The sequence below is a fragment of the Nothobranchius furzeri genome, chromosome 17, assembly GCF_043380555.1.
Source record: "Nothobranchius furzeri strain GRZ-AD chromosome 17, NfurGRZ-RIMD1, whole genome shotgun sequence".
Taxonomy (NCBI): domain Eukaryota; kingdom Metazoa; phylum Chordata; class Actinopteri; order Cyprinodontiformes; family Nothobranchiidae; genus Nothobranchius; species Nothobranchius furzeri.
The window spans coordinates 7230396-7253352 of record NC_091757.1 but is presented as its reverse complement, the minus strand read 5'-3'; positions in this window follow the sequence as shown (position 1 = coordinate 7253352).

The following is a 22957-nucleotide window of genomic DNA, read 5'->3' as shown; positions in this document are numbered from 1 at the left end:
AGTGCTATCATCATGAAACGTTAAGATCACTTACAACTCAATAGATTCTACCTTCCTGTAACGTTTCAGACTGATTGGACCTTGTTTTCACACAAATGAACCCAGAATGATGTGAAATTGTGCTTCGTGCAACATAATTCTGGGTGCCATTTAAAAACCATAAGTGCTAATGTCTCCATTCCTTTTTGTGGTTGTAGGGGCTGTTGATTGGAGTACACTAAAACAAACCTGACCTCTCTAGGACATTCAGAAGCCAAGTTATAAGCCCACAAATGTGTAACTGGACTACTTCTTTAAAGTGACACCAGATCCGGTGACCTTTGGGACATGGTTTGACCCCCTTAGGAAAGTGCTATCATCATGAAACGTTCAGATCACTTACAACTCAATAGATTCTACCTTCCTGTAACATTTCAGCCTGATTGGACCTTGTTTTCACACAAATGAACCCAGAATGATGTGAAATTGTGCTTCGTGCAACATAATTCTGGGTGCCATTTACAAACCATAAGTGGTAATGACTCCATTACTTTTGTGGTTGTAGGGGCTTTTGATTGGAGTACACTAAAACAAACCTAACCTCTCTAGGACATTCAGAAGCCAAGTTATAAGCCCACAAATGTGTAACTGGACTACTTTAAATTGACACCTGATCCGGTGACCTTTGGGACATGGTTTGACCCCCTTAGGAAAGTGCTATCATGATGAAACGTTCAGATCACTTACAACTCAATAGATTCTACCTTCCTGTAACGTTTCAGCTTGATTGGACCTTGTTTTAACACAAATGGACCCAGAATGATGTGAAATTGTGCTTCGTGCAACATAATTCTGGGTGCCATTTACAAACCATAAGTGCTAATGACTCCATTCCTTTTTGTGGTTGTAGGGGCTTTTGATTGGAGTACACTAAAACAAACCTAACCTCTCTAGGACATTCAGAAGCCAAGTTATAAGCCCACAAAGGTGTAACTGGACTACATCTTTAAAGTAACACCAGGCCCGGTGACCTTTGGGACATGGTTTTACCCCCTATAGGAATGTGCGATCATCTTGAAACGTTCAGATCACTTACAACTCAATAGATTCTACCTTCTTGTAGCGTTTCAGCCTGATTGGACCTTGTTTTCACACAAATGGACACAAAATGATGTGAAATTGTGCTTCGTGCAACATAATTCTGGGTGCCATTTACAAACCATAAGTGCTAATGACTCCATTCCTTTTTGTGGTTGTAGGGGCTGTTGATTGGAGTACACTAAAACAAACCTGATCGCTCTAGGACATTCAGAAGCCAAGTTATAAGCCCACAAATGTGTAACTGGACTACTTCTTTAAATTGACACCTGATCCGGTGACCTTTGGGACATGGTTTGATCCCCTTAGGAAAGTGCTATCATGATGAAACGTTCAGATCACTTACAACTCAATAGATTCTACCTTCCTGTAACGTTTCAGCCTGATTGGACCTTGTTTTCACACAAATGAAGCCAGAATGATGTGAAATTGTGCTTCGTGCAACATAATTCTGGGTGCCATTTAAAAACCATAAGTGCTAATGTCTCCATTCCTTTTTGTGGTTGTAGGGGCTGTTGATTGGAGTACACTAAAACAAACCTGATCGCTCTAGGACATTCAGAAGCCAAGTTATAAGCCCACAAATGTGTAACTGGACAACTTCTTTAAATTGACACCAGATCCGGTGACCTTTGGGACATGGTTTGACCCCTTTAGGAAAGTGCTATCATCATGAAACGTTCAGATCACTTACAACTCAATAGATTCTACCTTCCTGTAACGTTTCAGCCTGATTGGACCTTGTTTTCACACAAATGAACCCAGAATGATGTGAAATTGTGCTTCGTGCAACATAATTCTGGGTGCCATTTAAAAACCATAAGTGCTAATGACTCCGATCCTTTTTGTGGTTGTAGGGGCTGTTGATTGGAGTATACTAAAACAAACCTGATCTCTCTAGGACATTCAGAAGCCAAGTTAGAAGCCCACAAATGTGTAACTGGACTACTTCATTAAAGTGACACCAGATCCGGTGACCTTTGGGACATGGTTTGACCCCCTTAGGAAAGTCCTATCATCATGAAACGTTCAGATCACTTACAACTCAATAGATTCTACCTTCCTGTAACGTTTCAGCCTGATTGGACCTTGTTTTCACACAAATGAACGCAGAATGTTGTGAAATTGTGCTTCGTGCAACATAATTCTGGGTGCCATTAAAAAACTATAAGTGCTAATGACTCCATTCCTTTTTGTGGTTGTAGGGGCTGTTGATTGGAGTACACTAAAAGAAACCTCATCGCTCCAGGACATTCAGAAGCCAAGTTATAAGCCCACAAATGTGTAACTGGACTACTTCTTTAAATTGACACCAGATCCGGTGACCTTTGGGACATGGTTTGACCCCCTTAGGAAAGTGCTATCATCATGAAATGTTCAGATCACTTACAACTCAATAGATTCTACCTTCCTGTAACGTTTCAGCCTGATTGGACCTTGTTTTCACACAAATGAACCCAGAATGATGTGAAATTGTGCTTCGTGCAACATAATTCTGGGTGCCATTTACAAACCATAAGTGCTAATGACTCCATTCCTTTTTGTGGTTGTAGGGGCTGTTGATTGGAGTACACTAAAACAAACCTAACCTCTCTAGGACATTCAGAAGCCAAGTTATAAGCCCACAAAGGTGTGACTGGACTATTCTTTAAAGTGACACAAGGCCCGGTGACCTTTGGGACATGGTTTTACCCCCTATAGGAATGTGCGATCATCTTGAAACGTTCAGATCACTTACAACTCAATAGATTCTACCTTCTTGTAGCGTTTCAGCCTGATTGGACATTGTTTTCACACAAATGGACCCAGAATGATCTGAAATTGTGCTTCGTGCAACATAATTCTGGGTGCCATTTACAAAGCATAAGTGCTAATGACTCCATTCCTTTTTGTGGTTGTAGGGGCTGTTGATTGGAGTACATTAAAACAAACCTGATCTCTCTAGGACATTCAGAAGCCAAGTTATAAGCCCACAAATGTGTAACTGGACTACTTCTTTAAATTGACACCAGATCCGGTGACCTTTGGGACATGGTTTTACCCCCTATAGGAATGTGCGATCATCTTGAAACGTTCAGATCACTTACAACTCAATAGATTCTACCTTCTTGTAGCGTTTCAGCCTGATTGGACCTTGTTTTCACACAAATGGACACAAAATGATGTGAAATTGTGCTTCGTGCAACATAATTCTGGGTGCCATTTACAAACCATAAGTGCTAATGACTCCATTCCTTTTTGTGGTTGTAGGGGCTTTTGATTGGAGTACACTAAAACAAACCTAACCTCTCTAGGACATTCAGAAGCCAAGTTATAAGCCCACAAAGGTGTAACTGGACTACATCTTTAAAGTAACACCAGGCCCGGTGACCTTTGGGACATGGTTTTACCCCCTATAGGAATGTGCGATCATCTTGAAACGTTCAGATCACTTACAACTCAATAGATTCTACCTTCTTGTAGCGTTTCAGCCTGATTGGACCTTGTTTTCACACAAATGGACACAAAATGATGTGAAATTGTGCTTCGTGCAACATAATTCTGGGTGCCATTTACAAACCATAAGTGCTAATGACTCCATTCCTTTTTGTGGTTGTAGGGGCTGTTGATTGGAGTACACTAAAACAAACCTCATCGCTCCAGGACATTCAGAAGCCAAGTTATAAGCCCACAAATGTGTAACTGGACTACTTCTTTAAATTGACACCAGATCCGGTGACCTTTGGGACATGGTTTTACCCCCTTAGGAAAGTGCTATCATCATGAAACGTTCAGATCACTTACAACTCAATAGATTCTACCTTCCTGTAACGTTTCAGCCTGATTGGACCTTGTTTTCACACAAATGAACCCAGAATGATGTGAAATTGTGCTTCGTGCAACATAATTCTGGGTGCCATTTAAAAACCATAAGTGCTAATGACTCCATTCCTTTTTGTGGTTGTAGGAGCTGTTGATTGGAGTACCCTAAAACAAACCTGATCTCTCTAGGACATTCAGAAGCCAAGTTATAAGCCCACAAATGTGTAACTGGACTACTTCTTTAAAGTGACACCAGATCCGGTGACCTTTGGGACATGGTTTGACCCCCTTAGGAAAGTGCTATCATCATGAAACAATCAGATCACTTACAACTCAATAGATTCTACCTTCCTGTAACGTTTCAGCCTGATTGGGCCTTGTTTTCACACAAATGAACCCAGAATGATGTGAAATTGTGCTTCGTGCAACATAATTCTGGGTGCCATTTACAAACCATAAGTGCTAATGACTCCATTCCTTTTTGTGGTTGTAGGGGCATTTGTTTGGAGTACACTAAAACAAACCTAACCTCTCTAGGACATTCAGAAGCCAAGTTATAAGCCCACAAAGGTGTAACTGGACTACATCTTTAAAGTGACACCAGGCCCGGTGACCTTTGGGACATGGTTTTACCCCCTATAGGAATGTGCGATCATCTTGAAACGTTCAGATCACTTACAACTCAATAGATTCTACCTTCTTGTAGCGTTTCAGCCTAATTGGACCTTGTTTTCACACAAATGGACACAGAATGATGTGAAATTGTGCTTCGTGCAACATAATTCTGGGTGCCATTTACAAACCATAAATGCTAATGACTCCATTCCTTTTTGTGGTTGTAGGGGCTGTTGATTGGAGTACACTAAAACAAACCTGATCTCTCTAGGACATTCAGAAGCCAAGTTATAAGCCCACAAATGTGTAACTGGACTACTTCTTTAAATTGACACCTGATCCGGTGACCTTTGGGACATGGTTTGACCCCCTTAGGAAAGTGCTATCATCATGAAACGTTCAGATCACTTACAACTCAGTAGATTCTACCTTCCTGTAACGTTTCAGCCTGATTGGACCTTGTTTTCACAAAAATGGACACAGAATGATGTGAAATTGTGCTTCGTGCAACATAATTCTGGGTGCCATTTACAAACCATAAGTGCTAATGACTCCATTCCTTTTTGTGGTTGTAGGGGCTGTTGATTGGAGTACACTAAAACAAACCTGATCGCTCTAGGACATTCAGAAGCCAAGTTATAAGCCCACAAATGTGTAACTGGACTACTTCTTTAAATTGACACCTGATCCGGTGACCTTTGGGACATGGTTTGACCCCCTTAGGAAAGTGCTATCATGATGAAACGTTCAGGTCACTTACAACTCAATAGATTCTACCTTCCTGTAACGTTTCAGCCTGATTGGACCTTGTTTTCACACAAATGAAGCCAGAATGATGTGAAATTGTGCTTCGTGCAACATAATTCTGGGTGCCATTTAAAAACCATAAGTGCTAATGTCTCCATTCCTTTTTGTGGTTGTAGGGGCTGTTCATTGGAGTACACTAAAACAAACCTGATCGCTCTAGGACATTCAGAAGCCAAGTTATAAGCCCACAAATGTGTAACTGGACAACTTCTTTAAATTGACACCAGATCCGGTGACCTTTGGGACATGGTTTGACCCGCTTAGGAAAGTGCTATCATCATGAAACGTTCAGATCACTTACAACTCAATAGATTCTACCTTCCTGTAACGTTTCAGCCTGATTGGACCTTGTTTTCACACAAATGAACCCAGAATGATGTGAAATTGTGCTTCGTGCAACATAATTCTGGGTGCCATTTAAAAACCATAAGTGCTAATGACTCCGATCCTTTTTGTGGTTTTAGGGGCTGTTGATTGGAGTATACTAAAACAAACCTGATCTCTCTAGGACATTCAGAAACCAAGTTATAAGCCCACAAAAGTGTAACTGGACTACTTCTTTAAATTGACACCAGATCAGGTGACCTTTGGGACATGGTTTGACCCCCTTAGAAAAGTGCTATCATCATGAAACGTTCAGATCACTTACAACTCAATAGATTCTACCTTCCTGTAACGTTTCAGCCTGATTGGACCTTGTTTTCACACAAATGGACCCAGAATGATGTGAAATTGTGCTTCGTGCAACATAATTCTGGGTGCCATTTAAAAACCATACGTGCTAATGACTCCATTCCTTTTTGTGGTTGTAGGGGCTGTTGATTGGAGTATACTAAAACAAACCTGATCTCACAGGGACATTCAGAAGCCAAGTTATAAGCCCACAAATGTGTAACTGGACTACTTCTTTAAATTGACACCAGATCCGGTGACCTTTGGGACATGGTTTGACCCCCTTAGGAAAGTGCTATCATCATGAAACGTTCAGATCACTTACAACTCAATAGATTCTACCTTCCTGTAACGTTTCAGCCTGATTGGACCTTGTTTTCACACAAATGGACCCAGAATGATGTGAAATTGTGCTTCGTGCAACATAATTCTGGGTGCCATTTACAAACCATAAGTGCTAATGACTCCATTCCTTTTTGTGGTTGTAGGGGCTGTTGATTGGAGTACCCTAAAACAAACCTGACCTCTCTAGGACATTCAGAAGCCAAGTTATAAGCCCACAAAGGTGTAACTGGACTACTTCTTTAAAGTGACACCAGGCCCGATGACCTTTGGGACATGGTTTGACCCCCTTAGGAAAGTGCTATCATCATGAAATGTTCAGACCACTTACAACTCAATAGATTCTACCTTCCTGTAACGTTTCAGCCTGAATGGACCTTGTTTTCACACAAATGAACCCAGAATGATGTGAAATTGTGCTTCGTGCAACATAATTCTGGGTGCCATTTACAAACCATAAGTGCTAATGACTCCATTCCTTTTTGTGGTTGTAGGGGCTGTTGATTGGAGTACACTAAAACAAACCTAACCTCTCTAGGACATTCAGAAGCCAAGTTATAAGCCCACAAAGGTGTAACTGGACTATTCTTTAAAGTGACACAAGGCCCGGTGACCTTTGGGACATGGTTTTACCCCCTATAGGAATGTGCGATCATCTTGAAACGTTCAGATCACTTACAACTCAATAGATTCTACCTTCTTATAGCGTTTCAGCCTGATTGGACATTGTTTTCACACAAATGGACCCAGAATGATCTGAAATTGTGCTTCGTGCAACATAATTCTGGGTGCCATTTACAAAGCATAAGTGCTAATGACTCCATTCCTTTTTGTGGTTGTAGGGGCTGTTGATTGGAGTACAGTAAAACAAACCTCATCTCTCTAGGACATTCAGAAGCCAAGTTATAAGCCCACAAATGTGTAACTGGACTACTTCTTTAAATTGACACCAGATCCAGTGACCTTTGGGACATGGTTTTACTCCCTTAGGAAAGTGCTATCATCATGAAACGTTCAGATCACTTACAACTCAATAGATTCTACCTTCCTGTAACGTTTCAGCCTGATTGGACCTTGTTTTCACACAAATGAACCCAGAATGATGTGAAATTGTACTTCGTGCAACATAATTCTGGGTGCCATTTAAAAACCATAAGTGCTAATGACTCCATTCCTTTTTGTGGTTGTAGGAGCTGTTGATTGGAGTACCCTAAAACAAACCTGATCTCTCTAGGACATTCAGAAGCCAAGTTATAAGCCCACAAATGTGTAACTGGACTACTTCTTTAAATTTACACCAGATCCGGTGACATTTGGGACATGGTTTGACCCCCTTAGGAAAGTGCTATCATCATGAAACGTTAAGATCACTTACAACTCAATAGATTCTACCTTCCTGTAACGTTTCAGACTGATTGGACCTTGTTTTCACACAAATGAACCCAGAATGATGTGAAATTGTGCTTCGTGCAACATAATTCTGGGTGCCATTTAAAAACCATAAGTGCTAATGTCTCCATTCCTTTTTGTGGTTGTAGGGGCTGTTGATTGGAGTACACTAAAACAAACCTGACCTCTCTAGGACATTCAGAAGCCAAGTTATAAGCCCACAAATGTGTAACTGGACTACTTCTTTAAAGTGACACCAGATCCGGTGACCTTTGGGACATGGTTTGACCCCCTTAGGAAAGTGCTATCATCATGAAACGTTCAGATCACTTACAACTCAATAGATTCTACCTTCCTGTAACATTTCAGCCTGATTGGACCTTGTTTTCACACAAATGAACCCAGAATGATGTGAAATTGTGCTTCGTGCAACATAATTCTGGGTGCCATTTACAAACCATAAGTGGTAATGACTCCATTACTTTTGTGGTTGTAGGGGCTTTTGATTGGAGTACACTAAAACAAACCTAACCTCTCTAGGACATTCAGAAGCCAAGTTATAAGCCCACAAATGTGTAACTGGACTACTTTAAATTGACACCTGATCCGGTGACCTTTGGGACATGGTTTGACCCCCTTAGGAAAGTGCTATCATGATGAAACGTTCAGATCACTTACAACTCAATAGATTCTACCTTCCTGTAACGTTTCAGCTTGATTGGACCTTGTTTTAACACAAATGGACCCAGAATGATGTGAAATTGTGCTTCGTGCAACATAATTCTGGGTGCCATTTACAAACCATAAGTGCTAATGACTCCATTCCTTTTTGTGGTTGTAGGGGCTTTTGATTGGAGTACACTAAAACAAACCTAACCTCTCTAGGACATTCAGAAGCCAAGTTATAAGCCCACAAAGGTGTAAATGGACTACATCTTTAAAGTAACACCAGGCCCGGTGACCTTTGGGACATGGTTTTACCCCCTATAGGAATGTGCGATCATCTTGAAACGTTCAGATCACTTACAACTCAATAGATTCTACCTTCCTGTAACGTTTCAGCCTGATTGGACCTTGTTTTCACACAAATGAAGCCAGAATGATGTGAAATTGTGCTTCGTGCAACATAATTCTGGGTGCCATTTAAAAACCATAAGTGCTAATGTCTCCATTCCTTTTTGTGGTTGTAGGGGCTGTTGATTGGAGTACACTAAAACAAACCTGATCGCTCTAGGACATTCAGAAGCCAAGTTATAAGCCCACAAATGTGTAACTGGACAACTTCTTTAAATTGACACCAGATCCGGTGACCTTTGGGACATGGTTTGACCCCCTTAGGAAAGTGCTATCATCATGAAACGTTCAGATCACTTACAACTCAATAGATTCTACCTTCCTGTAACGTTTCAGCCTGATTGGACCTTGTTTTCACACAAATGAACCCAGAATGATGTGAAATTGTGCTTCGTGCAACATAATTCTGGGTGCCATTTAAAAACCATAAGTGCTAATGACTCCGATCCTTTTTGTGGTTGTAGGGGCTGTTGATTGGAGTATACTAAAACAAACCTGATCTCTCTAGGACATTCAGAAGCCAAGTTAGAAGCCCACAAATGTGTAACTGGACTACTTCATTAAAGTGACACCAGATCCGGTGACCTTTGGGACATGGTTTGACCCCCTTAGGAAAGTCCTATCATCATGAAACGTTCAGATCACTTACAACTCAATAGATTCTACCTTCCTGTAACGTTTCAGCCTGATTGGACCTTGTTTTCACACAAATGAACGCAGAATGTTGTGAAATTGTGCTTCGTGCAACATAATTCTGGGTGCCATTAAAAAACTATAAGTGCTAATGACTCCATTCCTTTTTGTGGTTGTAGGGGCTGTTGATTGGAGTACACTAAAAGAAACCTCATCGCTCCAGGACATTCAGAAGCCAAGTTATAAGCCCACAAATGTGTAACTGGACTACTTCTTTAAATTGACACCAGATCCGGTGACCTTTGGGACATGGTTTGACCCCCTTAGGAAAGTGCTATCATCATGAAATGTTCAGATCACTTACAACTCAATAGATTCTACCTTCCTGTAACGTTTCAGCCTGATTGGACCTTGTTTTCACACAAATGAACCCAGAATGATGTGAAATTGTGCTTCGTGCAACATAATTCTGGGTGCCATTTACAAACCATAAGTGCTAATGACTCCATTCCTTTTTGTGGTTGTAGGGGCTGTTGATTGGAGTACACTAAAACAAACCTAACCTCTCTAGGACATTCAGAAGCCAAGTTATAAGCCCACAAAGGTGTAACTGGACTATTCTTTAAAGTGACACAAGGCCCGGTGACCTTTGGGACATGGTTTTACCCCCTATAGGAATGTGCGATCATCTTGAAACGTTCAGATCACTTACAACTCAATAGATTCTACCTTCTTGTAGCGTTTCAGCCTGATTGGACATTGTTTTCACACAAATGGACCCAGAATGATCTGAAATTGTGCTTCGTGCAACATAATTCTGGGTGCCATTTACAAAGCATAAGTGCTAATGACTCCATTCCTTTTTGTGGTTGTAGGGGCTGTTGATTGGAGTACATTAAAACAAACCTGATCTCTCTAGGACATTCAGAAGCCAAGTTATAAGCCCACAAATGTGTAACTGGACTACTTCTTTAAATTGACACCAGATCCGGTGACCTTTGGGACATGGTTTTACCCCCTTAGGAAAGTGCTATCATCATGAAACGTTCAGATCACTTACAACTCAATAGATTCTACCTTCCTGTAACGTTTCAGCCTGATTGGACCTTGTTTTCACACAAATGAACCCAGAATGATGTGAAATTGTGCTTCGTGCAACATAATTCTGGGTGCCATTTAAAAACCATAAGTGCTAATGACTCCATTCCTTTTTGTGGTTGTAGGAGCTGTTGATTGGAGTACCCTAAAACAAACCTGATCTCTCTAGGACATTCAGAAGCCAAGTTATAAGCCCACAAATGTGTAACTGGACTACTTCTTTAAATTGACACCAGATCCGGTGACATTTGGGACATGGTTTGACCCCCTTAGGAAAGTGCTATCATCATGAAACGTTAAGATCACTTACAACTCAATAGATTCTACCTTCCTGTAACGTTTCAGCCTGATTGGACCTTGTTTTCACACAAATGAACCCAGAATGATGTGAAATTGTGCTTCGTGCAACATAATTCTGGGTGCCATTTAAAAACCATAAGTGCTAATGTCTCCATTCCTTTTTGTGGTTGTAGGGGCTGTTGATTGGAGTACACTAAAACAAACCTGACCTCTCTAGGACATTCAGAAGCCAAGTTATAAGCCCACAAATGTGTAACTGGACTACTTCTTTAAAGTGACACCAGATCCGGTGACCTTTGGGACATGGTTTGACCCCCTTAGGAAAGTGCTATCATCATGAAACAATCAGATCACTTACAACTCAATAGATTCTACCTTCCTGTAACGTTTCAGCCTGATTGGACCTTGTTTTCACACAAATGAACCCAGAATGATGTGAAATTGTGCTTCGTGCAACATAATTCTGGGTGCCATTTACAAACCATAAGTGCTAATGACTCCATTCCTTTTTGTGGTTGTAGGGGCATTTGTTTGGAGTACACTAAAACAAACCTAACCTCTCTAGGACATTCAGAAGCCAAGTTATAAGCCCACAAAGGTGTAACTGGACTACATCTTTAAAGTGACACCAGGCCCGGTGACCTTTGGGACATGGTTTTACCCCCTATAGGAATGTGCGATCATCTTGAAACGTTCAGATCACTTACAACTCAATAGATTCTACCTTCTTGAAGCGTTTCAGCCTAATTGGACCTTGTTTTCACACAAATGGGCACAGAATGATGTGAAATTGTGCTTCGTGCAACATAATTCTGGGTGCCATTTACAAACCATAAGTGCTAATGACTCCATTCCTTTTTGTGGTTGTAGGGGCTGTTGATTGGAGTACACTAAAACAAACCTGATCTCTCTAGGACATTCAGAAGCCAAGTTATAAGCCCACAAATGTGTAACTGGACTACTTCTTTAAATTGACACCTGATCCGGTGACCTTTGGGACATGGTTTGACCCCCTTAGGAAAGTGCTATCATGATGAAACGTTCAGATCACTTACAACTCAGTAGATTCTACCTTCCTGTAACGTTTCAGCCTGATTGGACCTTGTTTTCACACAAATGAAGCCAGAATGATGTGAAATTGTGCTTCGTGCAACATAATTCTGGGTGCCATTTAAAAACCATAAGTGCTAATGTCTCCATTCCTTTTTGTGGTTGTAGGGGCTGTTCATTGGAGTACACTAAAACAAACCTGATCGCTCTAGGACATTCAGAAGCCAAGTTATAAGCCCACAAATGTGTAACTGGACAACTTCTTTAAATTGACACCAGATCCGGTGACCTTTGGGACATGGTTTGACCCCCTTAGGAAAGTGCTATCATCATGAAACGTTCAGATCACTTAAAACTCAATAGATTCTACCTTCCTGTAACGTTTCAGCCTGATTGGACCTTGTTTTCACACAAATGAACCCAGAATGATGTGAAATTGTGCTTCGTGCAACATAATTCTGGGTGCCATTTAAAAACCATAAGTGCTAATGACTCCGATCCTTTTTGTGGTTTTAGGGGCTGTTGATTGGAGTATACTAAAACAAACCTGATCTCTCTAGGACATTCAGAAGCCAAGTTAGAAGCCCACAAATGTGTAACTGGACTACTTCATTAAAGTGACACCAGATCCGGTGACCTTTGGGACATGGTTTGACCCCCTTAGGAAAGTGCTATCATCATGAAACGTTCAGATCACTTACAACTCACTAGATTCTACCTTCCTGTAACGTTTCAGCCTGATTGGACCTTGTTTTCACACAAATGAACCCAGAATGATGTGAAATTGTGCTTCGTGCAACATAATTCTGGGTGCCATTTACAAACCATAAGTGCTAATGACTCCATTCCTTTTTGTGGTTGTAGGGGCTGTTGATTGGAGTATACTAAAACAAACCTGATCTCTCTAGGACATTCAGAAGCCAAGTTATAAGCCCACAAATGTGTAACTGGACTACTTCTTTAAATTGACACCAGATCCGGTGACCTTTGGGACATGGTTTGACCCCCTTAGGAAAGTGCTATCATCTTGAAATGTTCAGATCACTTACAACTCAATAGATTCTACCTTCCTGTAACGTTTCAGCCTGATTGGACCTTGTTTTCACACAAATGGACCCAGAATGATGTGAAATTGTGCTTCGTGCAACATAATTCTGGGTGCCATTTACAAACCATAAGTGCTAAAGACTCCATTCATTTTTGTGGTTGTAGGGGCTGTTGATTGGAGTACACTAAAACAAACCTGACCTCTCTAGGACATTCAGAAGCCAAGTTATAAGCCCACAAATGTGTAACTGGACTACTTCTTTAAAGTGACACCAGGCCCGGTGACCTTTGGGACATGGTTTGACCCCCTATAGGAATGTTCGATCATCATGAAACGTTCAGATCACTTACAACTCAATAGATTCTACCTTCTTGTAACGTTTCAGCCTGATTGGACCTTGTTTTCACACAAATGAACCCAGAATGATGTGAAATTGTGCTTCGTGCAACATAATTCTGGGTGCCATTTACAAACCATAAGTGCTAATGACTCCATTCCTTTTTGTGGTTGTAGGGGCTGTTGATTGGAGTACACTAAAACAAACCTGACCTCTCTAGGACATTCAGAAGCCAAGTTATAAGCCCACAAAGGTGTAACTGGACTACTTCTTTAAAGTGACACCAGGCCCGGTGACCTTTGGGACATGGTTTGACCCCCTATAGGAATGTGCGATCATCATTAAACGTTCAGATCACTTACAACTCAATAGATTCTACCTTCTTGTAACGTTTCAGCCTGATTGGACCTTGTTTTCACACAAATGAACCCAGAATGATGTGAAATTGTGCTTCGTGCAACATAATTCTGGGTGCCATTTACAAACCATAAGTGCTAATGACTCCATTCCTTTTTGTGGTTGTAGGGGCTGTTGATTGGAGTACACTAAAACAAACCTGATCTCTCTAGGACATTCAGAAGCCAAGTTATAAGCCCACAAATGTGTAACTGGACTATTTCTTTAAATTGACACCAGATCCGGTGAACTTTGGGACATGGTTTGACCCCCTTAGGAAAGTGCTATCATCGTGAAACGTTCAGATCACTTACAACTCAATAGATTCTACCTTCCTGTAACGTTTCAGCCTGATTCGACCTTGTTTTCACACAAATGAACCCAGAATGATGTGAAATTGTGCTTTGTGCAACATAATTCTGGGTGCCATTTAAAAACCATAAGTGCTAATGACTCCATTCCTTTTTGTGGTTGTAGGGGCTGTTGATTGGAGTATACTAAAACAAACCTTATCTCTCTAGGACATTCAGAAGCCAAGTTATAAGCCCACAAATGTGTAACTGGACTACTTCTTTAAATTGACACCAGATCCGGTGACCTTTGGGACATGGTTTGACCCCCTTAGGAAAATGCTATCATCATGAAACGTTAGGATCACTTACAACTCAATAGATTCTACCTTCCTGTAACGTTTCAGCCTGATTGGACCTTGTTTTCATACAAATGGACCCAGAATGATGTGAAATTGTGCTTCGTGCAACATAATTCAGGGTGCCATTTACAAACCATAAGTGCTAATGACTCCATTCCTTTTTGTGGTTGTAGGGGCTGTTTATTGGAGTACACTTAAACAAACCTGACCTCTCTAGGACATTCAGAAGCCAAGTTATAAGCCCACAAAGGTGTAACTGGACTACTTCTTTAAAGTGACACCAGGCCCGGTGACCTTTGGGACATGGTTTGACCCCCTATAGGAATGTGCGATCATCATGAAACGTTCAGATCACTTACAACGCAATAGATTCTACCTTCTTGTAACGTTTCAGCCTGATTGGACCTTGTTTTCACACAAATGGACCCAGAATGATGTGAAATTGTGCTTTGTGCAACATAATTCTGGGTGCCATTTACAAACCATAAGTGCTAATGACTCCATTCCTTTTTGTGGTTGTAGGGACTGTTGATTGGAGTACACTAAAACAAACCTGACCTCTCTAGGACATTCAGAAGCCAAGTTATAAGCCCACAAATGTGTAACTGGACTACTTCTTTAAATTGACACCAGATCCGGTGACCTTTGGGACATGGTTTGACCCCCTTAGGAAAATGCTATCATCATGAAACGTTCAGATCACTTACAACTCAATAGATTCTACCTTCCTGTAACGTTTCAGCCTGATTGGACCTTGTTTTCATACAAATGGACCCAGAATGATGTGAAATTGTGCTTCGTGCAACATAATTCAGGGTGCCATTTACAAACCATAGGTGCTAATGACTCCATTCCTTTTTGTGGTTGTAGGGGCTGTTTATTGGAGTACACTTAAACAAACCTGACCTCTCTAGGACATTCGGAAGCCAAGTTATAAGCCCACAAAGGTGTAACTGGACTACTTCTTTAAAGTGACACCAGGCCCGGTGACCTTTGGGACATGGTTTGACCCCCTATAGGAATGTGCGATCATCATGAAACGTTCAGATCACTTACAACTCAATAGATTCTACCTTCTTGTAACGTTTCAGCCTGATTGGACCTTGTTTTCACACAAATGGACCCAGAATGATGTGAAATTGTGCTTTGTGCAACATAATTCTGGGTGCCATTTACAAACCATAAGTGCTAATGACTCCATTCCTTTTTGTGGTTGTAGGGACTGTTGATTGGAGTACACTAAAACAAACCTGACCTCTCTAGGACATTCAGAAGCCAAGCTATAAGCCCACAAATGTGTAACTGGACTACTTCTTTAAAGTGACACCAGATCCGGTGACCTTTGGGACATGGTTTGACCCCCTTAGGAAAGTGCTATCATCATGAAACGTTCAGATCACTTACAACTCAATAGATTCTACCTTCCTGTAACGTTTCAGCCTGATTGGACCTTGTTTTCACACAAATGAACCCGGAATGATGTGAAATTGTGCTTCGTGCAACATAATTCTGGGTGCCATTTACAAACCATAAGTGCTAATGACTCCATTCCTTTTTGTGGTTGTAGGGGCTGTTGATTGGAGTACACTAAAACAAACCTAACCTCTCTAGGACATTCAGAAGCCAAGTTATAAGCCCACAAATGTGTAACTGGACTACTTCTTTAAATTGACACCAGATCCGGTGACCTTTGGGACATGGTTTTACCCCCTTAGGAAAGTGCAATCATCATGAAACGTTCAGATCACTTACAACTCAATAGATTCTACCTTCCTGTAACGTTTCAGCCTGATTGGACCTTGTTTTCACACAAATGAACCCAGAATGATGTGAAATTGTGCTTCGTGCAACATAACTCTGGGTGCCATTTAAAAACCATAAGTGCTAATGACTCCATTCCTTTTTGTGGTTGTAGAGGCTGTTGATTGGAGTACCGTAACACAAACCTGATCTCTCTAGGACATTCAGAAGCCAAATTATAAGCCCACAAAGGTGTAACTGGACTACTTCTTTAAATTGACACCAGATCCGGTGACATTTGGGACATGGTTTGACCCCCTTAGGAAAGTGCTATCATCATGAAACGTTCAGATCACTTACAACTCAATAGATTCTACCTTCCTGTAACGTTTCAGCCTGATTGGACCTTGTTTTCACACAAATGAACCCAGAATGATGTGAAATTGTGCTTCGTGCAACATAATTCTGGGTGCCATTTAAAAACCATAAGTGCTAATGTCTCCATTCCTTTTTGTGGTTGTAGGGGCTGTTGATTGGAGCACACTAAAACAAACCTGACCTCTCTAGGACATTCAGAAGCCAAGTTATAAGCCCACAAATGTGTAACTGGACTACTTCTTTAAAGTGACACCAGATCCGGTGACCTTTGGGACATGGATTGACCCCCTTAGGAAAGTGCTATCATCATGAAACGTTCAGATCACTTACAACTCAATAGATTCTACCTTCCTCTAACATTTCAGCCTGATTGGACCTTGTTTTCACACAAATGAACCCAGAATGATGTGAAATTGTGCTTCGTGCAACATAATTCTGGGTGCCATTTACAAACCATAAGTGCTAATGACTCCATTCCTTTTTGTGGTTGTAGGGGCTTTTGATTGGAGTACACTAAAACAAACCTAACCTCTCTAGGACATTCAGAAGCCAAGTTATAAGCCCACAAAGGTGTAACTGGACTACATCTTTAAAGTGACACCAGGCCCGGTGAACTTTGGGACATGGTTTTACCCCCTATAGGAATGTGCGATCATCTTGAAACATTCAGATCACTTACAATTCAATAGATTCTACCTTCTTGTAGAGTTTCAGCCTGATTGGACCTTGTTTTCACACAAATGGACCCAGAATGATGTGAAATTGTGCTTCGTGCAACATAATTCTGGGTGCCATTTACAAACCATAAGTGCTAATGTCTCCATTCCTTTTTGTGGTTGTAGGGGCTGTTGATTGGAGTACAATAAAAAAAAACCTGACCTCTCTAGGACATTCAGAAGCCAAGTTGTAAGCCCACAAATGTGCAACTGGACTACTTCTTTAAAGTGACACCAGATCCGGTGACCTTTGGGACATGGTTTGACCCCCTTAGGAAAGTGCTATCATCATGAAACGTTCAGATCACTTACAACTCCATAGATTCTACCTTCCTGTAACTTTTCAGCCTGATTGGACCTTGTTTTCACACAAATGAACCCAGAATGATGTGAAATTGTGCTTCGTGCAACATAATTCTGGGTGCCATTTAAAAACCATAAGTGCTAATGTCTCCATTCCTTTTTGTGGTTGTAGGGGCTGTTGATTGGAGTACACTAAAACAAACTTGATCGCTCTAGGACATTCCGAAGCCAAGTTATGAGCCCACAAATGTGTAACTGGACAACTTCTTTAAATTGACACCAGATCCGGTGACCTTTGGGACATGGTTTGACCCCCTTAGGAAAGTGCTATCATCATGAAACGTTCAGATCAATTACAACTCAATAGATTCTACCTTCCTGTAACGTTTCAGCCTGACTGGACCTTGTTTTCACACAAATGAACCCAGAATGATGTGAAATTGGGCTTCGTGCAACATAATTCTGGGTGCCATTTAAAAACCATAATTGCTAATGTCTCCATTCCTTTTTGTGGTTGTAGGGGCTGTTGATTGGAGTATACTAAAACAAACCTGATCTCTCTAGGACATTCAGAAGCCAAGTTATAAGCCCACAAATGTGTAACTGGACTACTTCTTTAAATTGACACCAGATCCGGTGACCTTTGGGACATGGTTTGACCCCTTTAGGAAAATGCTATCATCTTGAAACGTTCAGATCACTTACAACTCAATAGATTCTACCTTCCTGTAACGTTTCAGCCTGATTGGACCTTGTTTTCACACAAATGGACCCAGAATGATGTGAAATTGTGCTTCGTGCAACATAATTCTGGGTGCCATTTACAAACCATAAGTGCTAATGACTCCATTCCTTTTTGTGGTTTTAGGGGCTGTTGATTGGAGTACACTAAAACAAACCTGATCTCTCTAGGACATTCAGAAGCCAAGTTATAAGCCCACAAATGTGTAACTGGACTACTTTAAATTGACACCAGATCCGGTGACCTTTGGGACATGGTTTGACCCCCTTAGGAAAGTGCTATCATCATGAAACGTTCAGATCACTTACAACTCAATAGATTCTACCTTCTTGTAGCGTTTCAGCCTGATTGGACCTTGTTTTCACACAAATGGACCCAGAATGATGTGAAATTGTGCTTCGTGCAACATAATTCTGGGTGCCATTTACAAACCATAAGTGCTAATGACTCCATTACTTTTTGTGGTTGTAGGGGCTGTTGATTGGAGTACATTAAAACAAACCTGATCTCTATAGGACATTCAGAAGCCAACTTATAAGCCCACAAATGTGTAACTGGACTACTTCTTTAAATTGACACCAGATCCGGTGACCTTTGGGACATGGTTTGACCCCCTTAGGAAAGTGCTATCATCATGAAACGTTCAGATCACTTACAACTCAATAGATTCTACCTTCCTGTAACGTTTCAGCCTGATTGGACCTTGTTTTCACACAAATGAACCCAGAATTATGTGAAATTGTGCTTCGTTCAACATAATTCTGGGTGCCATTTACAAAGCATTAGTGCTAATGACTCCATTCCTTTTTGTGGTTGTAGGGGCTGTTGATTGGAGTACACTAAAACAAACCTGATCTCTCTAGGACATTCAGAAGACAAGTTATAAGCCCACAAATGTGTAACTGGACTACTTCTTTAAATTGACACCAGATCCGTTGACCTTTGGGACATGGTTTGACCCCCTTAGGAAAGTGCTATCATCATGAAACGTTCAGATCACTTACAACTCAATAGATTCTACCTTCCTGTAACGTTTCAGCCTGATTGGACCTTGTTTTCACACAAATGAACCCAGAATTATGTGAAATTGTGCTTCGTTCAACATAATTCTGGGTGCCATTTACAAAGCATAAGTGCTAATGACTCCATTCCTTTTTGTGGTTGTAGGGGCTGTTGATTGGAGTATACTAAAACAAACCTGATCTCTCTAGGACATTCAGAAGCCAAGTTATAAGCCCACAAATGTGTAACTGGACTACTTCTTTAAATTGACACCAGATCCGGTGACCTTTGGGACATGGTTTGACCCCCTTAGGAAAGTGCTATCATCATGAAACGTTCAGATCACTTACAACTCAATAGATTCTACCTTCCTGTAACGTTTCAGCCTGATTGGACCTTGTTTTCACACAAATGGACCTAGAATGATGTGAAATTGTGCTTCGTGCAACATAATTCTGGGTGCCATTTAAAAACCATAAGTGCTAATGACTACATTCCTTTTTGTGGTTGTAGGGGCTGTTGATTGGAGTATACTAAAACAAACCTGATCTCTCAGGGACATTCAGAAGCCAAGTTATAAGCCCACAAATGTGTAACTGGACTACTTCTTTAAATTGACACCAGATCCGGTGACCTTTGGGACATGGTTTGACCCCCTTAGGAAAGTGCTATCATCATGAAACATTCAGATCACTTACAACTCAATAGATTCTACCTTCCTGTAACGTTTCAGCCTGATTGGACCTTGTTTTCACACAAATGGACCCAGAATGATGTGAAATTGTGCTTCGTGCAACATAATTCTGGGTGCCATTTAAAAACCATAAGTGCTAATGACTCCATTCCTTTTTGTGGTTGTAGGGGCTGTTGATTGGAGTACACTAAAACAAACCTGATCGCTCCAGGACATTCAGAAGCCAATTTATAAGCCCACAAATGTGTAACTGGACAGCTTCTTTAAATTGACACCAGATCCGGTGACCTTTGGGACATGGTTTGACCCCCTTAGGAAAGTGCTATCATCATGAAACGTTCAGATCACTTACAACTCAATAGATTCTACCTTCCTGTAACATTTCAGCCTGATTGGACCTTGTTTTCACACAAATGGACCCAGAATGATGTGAAATAGTGCTTCGTGCAACATAATTCTGGGTGCCATTTATAAACCATAAGTGCTAATGACTCCATTCCTTTTTGTGGTTGTAGGGGCTGTTGATTGGAGTACACTAAAACAAACCTGATCTCTCTAGGACATTCAGAAGCCAAGTTATAAGCCCACAAATGTGTAACTGGACTACTTCTTTAAATTGACACCAGATCCGGTGACCTTTGGGACATGGTTTGACCCCCTTAGGAAAGTGCTATCATCATGAAACGTTCAGATCACTTACAACTCAATAGATTCTACCTTCCTGTAACGTTTCAGCCTGATTGGACCTTGTTTTCACACAAATGGACCCAGAATGATGTGAAATTGTGCTTCGTGCAACATAATTCTGGGTGCCATTTAAAAATCATAAGTGATAATGTCTCCATTCCTTTTTGTGGTTGTAGGGGCTGTTGACTGGAGTACACTAAAACAAACCTGACCTCTCTAGGACATTCAGAAGCCAAGTTATAAGCCCACAAATGTGTAACTGGACTACTTCTTTAAAGTGACACCAGATCCGGTGACCTTTGGGACATGGTTTGACCCCCTTAGGAAAGTGCTATCATCATGAAACGTTCAGATCACTTACAACTCAATAGATTCTACCTTCCTGTAACGTTTCAGCCTGATTGGACCTTGTTTTCACACAAATGAACCCAGAATGATGTGAAATTGTGCTTCGTGCAACATAATTCTGGGTGCCATTTACAAACCATAAGTGCTAATGACTCCATTCCTTTTTGTGGCTGTAGGGGCTTTTGATTGGAGTACACTAAAACAAACCTAACCTCTCTAGGACATTCAGAAGCCAAGTTATAAGCCCACAAAGGTGTAACTGGACTACATCTTTAAAGTGACACCAGGCCCGGTGACCTTTGGGACATGGTTTTACCCCCTATAGGAATGTGCGATCATCTTGAAACGTTCAGATCACTTACAACTCAATAGATTCTACCTTCCTGTAACGTTTCAACCTGATTGGACCTTGTTTTCACACAAATGGACCCAGAATGATGTGAAATTGTGCTTCGTGCAACATAATTCTGGGTGCCATTTACAAAGCATAAGTGCTAATGACTCCATTCCTTTTTGTGGTTGTAGGGGCTGTTGATTGGAGTATACTAAAACAAACCTGATCTCTCTAGGACATTCAGAAGCCAAGTTATAAGCCCACAAATGTGTAACTGGACTACTTCTTTAAAGTGACACCAGATCCGGTGAACTTTGGGACATGGTTTGACCCCCTTAGGAAAGTGCTATCATCATGAAACGTTCAGATCACTTACAACTCAATAGATTCTACCTTCCTGTAACGTTTCAGCCTGATTGGACCTTGTTTTCACACAAATGAACCCAGAATGATGTGAAATTGTGCTTCGTGCAACATAATTCTGGGTGCCATTTAAAAACCATAAGTGCTAATGTCTCCATTCCTTTTTGTGGTTGTAGGGGCTGTTGATTGGAGTACACTAAAACAAACCTGATCGCTCTAGGACATTCAGAAGCCAAGTTATAAGCCCACAAATGTGTAACTGGACAACTTCTTTAAATTGACACCAGATCCGGTGACCTTTGGGACATGGTTTGACCCCCTTAGGAAAGTGCTATCATCATGAAACGTTCAGATCACTTACAACTCAATAGATTCTACCTTCCTGTAACGTTTCAGCCTGACTGGACCTTGTTTTCACACAAATGAACACAGAATGATGTGAAATTGGGCTTCGTGCAACATAATTCTGGGTGCCATTTAAAAACCATAAGTGCTAATGACTCCATTCCTTTTTCTGGTTGTAGGGGCTGTTGATTGGAGTATACTAAAACAAACCTGATCTCTCTAGGACATTCAGAAGCCAAGTTATAAGCCCACAAATGTGTAACTGGACTACTTCTTTAAAGTGACACCAGATCCGGTGACCTTTGGGACATGGTTTGACCCCCTTAGGAAAGTGCTATCATCATGAAACGTTCAGATCACTTACAACTCAATAGATTCTACCTTCCTGTAACGTTTCAGCCTGATTGGACCTTGTTTTCACACAAATGGACCCAGAATGATGTGAAATTGTGCTTCGTGCAACATAATTCTGGGTGCCATTTAAAAACCATAAGTGCTAATGTCTCCATTCCTTTTTGTGGTTGTAGGGGCTGTTGATTGGAGTACACTAAAACAAACCTGATCGCTCTAGGACATTCAGAAGCCAAGTTATAAGCCCACAAATGTGTAACTGGACAACTTCTTTAAATTGACACCAGATCCGGTGACCTTTGGGACATGGTTTGACCCCCTTAGGAAAGTGCTATCATCATGAAACGTTCAGATCACTTACAACTCAATAGATTCTACCTTCCTGTAACGTTTCAGCCTGATTGGACCTTGTTTTCACACAAATGGACCCAGAATGATGTGAAATTGTGCTTCGTGCAACATAATTCTGGGTGCCATTTACAAACCATAAGTGCTAATGTCTCCATTCCTTTTTGTGGTTGTAGAGGCTGTTGATTGGAGTACAATAAAACAAACCTGACCTCTCTAGGACATTCAGAAGCCAAGTTATAAGCCCACAAATGTGTGACTGGACTACTTCTTTAAAGTGACACCAGATCCGGTGACCTTTGGGACATGGTTTG